At 37.5% G+C, this 5,372-nt stretch overlaps 1 long non-coding RNA gene across 1 annotated transcript; it reads left to right on the forward strand.

Annotated features, from left to right (window-relative positions):
* Positions 1 to 12: 12 nt before the first annotated feature.
* Positions 13 to 3,707, forward strand: LOC125616936. The gene is made up of 2 exons (XR_007347726.1): positions 13 to 407; positions 1,948 to 3,707. It is a non-coding gene; the product is annotated as an uncharacterized LOC125616936 (long non-coding RNA).
* Positions 3,708 to 5,372: the final 1,665 nt, after the last annotated feature.

The raw sequence follows: 5,372 nt of genomic DNA on the forward strand, positions 1-5,372 counted from the left end.
AAAAATAAAAAAAAAAAAAAAAAAAAAAGAGGTGGAAAGATAGGGCATTCTCTTTTACCAGGGAATCAACTTTACAGAAGTATTTATACATGTGCAGTTAAGTATGTATATTTGTAATTTGCATTTTATATGTAAAGGTTATATTTAATTACATGTGAATGTATATTCATTTCAGCATTGGTTCTACTAGCAAAACAGTGGAATCAACCTAAATGTCCATCAGGAAGGTGATTGGTTAAAATAAATTACAGTCTATCTATTTCACTGAACATGCAACCATGTAACATGACTCATGTCTATATATACTAAACAGAAGATGTCCATGTTGTCCTATTATTCGAATGAGAAGAGCAAGCCATAGAACAGCTTTATCCTACCTGTATATGAAGAAACCACTTCTATTTTGGGTTGGTATTTGCATTTTCACAATAATAATGTTGGTTAAAATTATGATAAACCATAGCCATTTCCCAAAGGGTTGCAGCTGGTGTAGCAGATGTGGTTTTATTGCTGGAGCAAATTAACACATTACTTGGTACCTGCTACACAATGTTGATCTGGAAAATGCCTTATTCACCATACCTATCCATAAAAGCCCACCAGAGGTAGTTTGCTTTCAGCCAACAGGGCCAGCTATACACCTTCACTGTCCTACCTTGGGTATTATCTACTCTCCAGCCTTATGTCATAATTTAGTTTTCAGGGATATCAATCACCTTCCCTATCCACAAGATACTATACTAATTGCATTGATGACATGATACTGACTGAACCAAGTGATCAAGAAATAGTAAATGCAATAGACTTACCAGTAAAATAAGGTAGGAAATCTAAATACACTTCAGGGACCTTCCACCTCAGTGAAATTAATAGGATCCAATGGTTTGGGGCATTTTAAAACATCTCTTTTAATGTGAGGGATAAATTGTTGCATTAAATTTATCAACCAATAAAGAGATATAACATTTAGTGGATCTTATTGTTATCTGGAGGCAACAAATGCTTATTTGGGTGTGTTACTCCAGCTCATTTACCAAGTGACCAAAAAGTTATCAGTTTTGAGTTGCGACCAGAATAAGAAAAGGCTTTGTAATTTGTTCAGGCTGCATACAAGCTGCTCTGCCAGTTAGGCCTTGTGATCTAGCAGATCTAGTGGTGGAGTGTCATTGTCAGATAGGAATGCTGTACAAAGCCTTTGGCAGGCCCCTACAGGTGAGTTCCAGTTTCAGGCCTGTAAGACTGAAACCGGTAATTTTGTAGCAAAACTGGTCATGCCATAAATAAATTGTTTTAAGAGAGAGCTCTTGGCCTGCTACTGGGAACTGAGCTGCCCACCAAACCGAGGCATGTACAGCAACACTCCATCATCAAATGGAAGTGACATACCCATGATTAGACTGAGTAGATCCTGAAGGCTGAAGAAAGTTACATGAAGATGTATTCAAATGGCCCATTTTCCTCACTCCTGCCTTCTCTCTCCCTACCTGCTCCTATGGGCAACTCCCTGTGATTTGCTGACAGAGGAAACTACTAGGGCCTGGCTTACAGATGGTTCTGCAGGCACTACCCCAAATTGGTCAGCTGGAGAACTATAACCTCTCTCCACAACATCCCTGAAAAACATCTGGTGAAGGGCTATCCTTCCAGTGAAGCTTGGAGTAATGCACCAGGCTGTTGGCTTTGCTTGGAAGAGGAAATGGCCACATATACAATTATATTTCATAGCTGTGACCCTTAGTTTGGCTGGAGGGTCCAGAATTGGAAAGGGCCATGATTAGAAATTAGTGGCAAAGATATCTGGGGAAGAGGTATGTGAATACATCTCTTAATAGGCAAAAGACATGAAAATATTTGTGTCCCATGTAAATGCTCACAAAAGCAGAGGAAGACTAATGATAAAGTGAATAGAATACCCATTCTATGGCTAGCTTTTGTCCTCTTTCCAAGGCCCTGATTTCACCCGCTGTGATCGTGAACAAGTGGCTGTGATGCAGGGATTGAAGTTAAGCATGAGTTCAGCAACACGGACTTCCACTCACCAAGGCTGACCTGTCTGTCCAAGACTACTTCTGAGCAAAAATTCAACACTGAGCCTCCTATAAGGCACCATTCCCTGTGGTGATCAGACAGCTTTCTGGTGGTAGATTGATTACACTGATTCACTTCCATCATGAAAAGGACAGCATTTTTTCTTTACTGGAAAAAAATGATACTCTGGATATGGATTTGCCTTCCCTGCATGCTATTCATCCTTGGACTTACAAAATGCCTCATGTACCACCATGGTATTCCAGATTTGTGAAAACTATGCATTCTCATCAGTAAATCTAAACTTAAAATGTCTGTTAATTTGATAAAAAATTGCAATAATAATAAAAGGCAACATAATAAACAGAAAAGGGTAGGAAGAGGGAGGCAGAGAGAGGGGCTGGGGGAAAGAAGATGCCCATTTAGACCTTAAAGGTACTGGTACATTCCAGTTTTCATGTTGGGCAGAAGATCCTGCCGTGTTTTACTATTTAAAATACACCTGAAAAAAAAATATTTTTTAACATGCCTGAATAGGACCATGATTTTGAGCCTGTTAGTCTCATGCACAGAAGTTCACCTGGCAGGGGTAAACTGGAATAATAGAGAGGCCCTTATATGTGAACAATTACATGAAGTATTTAAAGCCTGTAATATTAATCAGTGATCAACCCATCCTAGCAGAGTCCAAGTTCTGAACTAGTTGATTTTAAGAAAAGTATAGTTGCTTTCAAGTGCCTACATCACAGATTACACTCATAAGAAACAGTGAGTGTAGCTATTGTATGCTTGTCCCTTCCCAAAACTCAGAATCCTGTAATTGTAGGATCTTGTGATTCTTCCTATTCCCCCTTGCATCAAAATGTAAAATAGGGTAGGGCTATGGCTTAGTGATAGAGCACTTGCCTAGCACCACAAAATAAAATTAACTGTACAGTGTTTTTAAAGGAAGTCCTAGAGAGAAAAAGGAGAGGGAGAGCATGAGCAGAGTTGACAATTTGGGTCAGGGGATACAGCTTAGTGGTAGAGTGCTTCCCTGGTACACATGAGTTCTATTTCCAGGACCACCAACACACACACACACACACGCACACACCCACAAATACCAACAGTGTTAATATTATGTTAACAGATAATATGATAGTTTTGCAAAGAAAACTACAAGAATACATAGATAAAAATATGAGCAAGAATGACAGTTTAGGAAAGTGGTTGTAACAACAATATTCAAAAATCATGTGTATTTTTATGACACCAATATAGTTGAACTGTAAACCCAAGAAAAGGTTAATTCTTTCCCAAAATAATTGTATCAAGCAAGAATAACCTTAATAATAAAACCAGATAAGGATCATGTAAGAAAAGAAAATTATAGGACAATTACATCAACATGGAAGAAAAAAGTATGTAATAATACCACTTATAATAGCACAAACAAGACATTGTGGAATAAATCTAGCATGAACAAAACTAATATGCATAAATATTTAAAATTTGACTAAAGGGTATTTTAAGATCTGAATAGACAGAGACTTATTCCATGTTAATGAGTAGGAAGACTCAGTATCATGAACACACCAATATAGTACAATTCCAGCCTAAATCCCAAAAGGGCTTTTCATGGAACAAGAACAAATGGCCAAGAACATATAAGATACTCCAAAATAATAAGTGAAAGAGCTTGAACTAGTTAAATGTCCAATATATATTATTAAACAACAGCAACTGATAGTTTTATATTGGCCTAAAGATAGAGAAAAAAATAATAATAAATAAATATGTACATATATGGAAACACATCTGAGACAGCAGATCAAATAGAATATTCTCTAACTAGTACAGGTACAAGTAATTTTAGATACATATGTGTATATATATCTCTCTCACACACACATGTATATATGAGTGTGTGAGAGAGAAAGAGAATGAGTCAGCTTTTTCATAACTGGACAAAATACCTGAAGAAAAAAATCTTACAGGAGGAAAGATTTATTTTAGCTCATAGTTTCAAAGGTTGCAGCCCATGGTTGGCTGGCTCCATTCATTCTAAGCATGGGGAGCAGATCATCTTGCTGGTACACCTCATTGTAGCCTGGAAGCAGAGAGAATGTGAGCAAAGGGACTCAGACAAGATATACCCCTCCAGGGCACACCCCCAGTGACCCACTTCCTCTAACTAGATCCCACCTCCTACAGTTTCTATGATCCCTCAATGCCATCAAATTATATATCCCTCACTGGATTGATCCACTGATGAGGTCAAAGCCCTTATGATCCAGTCACTTCCCCACATCCCCACCTCTGAACATTGCTGCATTGGGGGCCATGCTTTTAATACATAAACCTTTGAGGGCATTCTAGATCCAACTTTAAAAAAAATACACATATTGAAAATGAAATTGGATTTCTACCTCACTTCATATACAAATGCCTACTAAAATGGATTAAGGAGTAAATAAGAAAGGCTGAATTTTAAGTTTTGTAAGAAACATAGGAAAATGTTTATGACTACATGGAAGAAAGTATTTCTTTCTTTAATATTTTTATTAGTTGTTCATGGACCTTTATTTTATTTGCTTATTTATATGCAGTATTCAGAATCAAACCCAGTGCCTCATACATGCTAGACAAGCACTCTACCACAACCCCAGCCCTCCGGAAGAAAGTATTTCTATAAAACAAACAATAACAAAAAGCACAGGCCCTAATGGAAAAGATCAATAAATCCAGCTATGTTAAAATGAAACAGTTTTGTCTTCTCTGATGTGAGGATGCTGATCCATAATGGGGATGTCGGGGAGCATGGGAGGAATGGAGGAACTTTAGTTAGGGCAAAGGGGAGGGAGGGAATGGGAGGGGGTAAAGGGAGGAAAGACAGTGGAATGAGATGGACTCCATTACCCTAAGTACATGTATGAAGACAAGAATGTGACTCCAATTTGTGTACAACCAGAAACATGAAAACTTGTGCTTTACATGTGTACTATGAATTGAAATGTATTCTGCTGTCATATATAACAAATTAGAATAAATAAATTTTAAAAATCAACTAGAAAAAAAGCACCATTAAAAAAGTAGAGATAATTCATAAAAGATGTTTGTACATATATAGATTTTTTTTTAATTTTTTATTGTGGGTTGTTCAAAACATTACAAATTTCTTGACATATCATATTCCACACTTTGATTCAAGTGGGTTATGAACTCCCACCTTCACCCCATACACAGATTGCAGAATCACATCAGTTACACATCCATTGATTTACATATTGCCATACTAGTGTCTGTTGTGCTCCGCTGCCTTTCCGATCCTCCACCCTCCCCCCTCCCCACCTCTCCCCTCC

Source organism: Marmota marmota, unplaced genomic scaffold (assembly GCF_001458135.2).
Source record: "Marmota marmota marmota unplaced genomic scaffold, marMar, whole genome shotgun sequence".
Taxonomy (NCBI): Eukaryota; Metazoa; Chordata; class Mammalia; order Rodentia; family Sciuridae; genus Marmota; species Marmota marmota.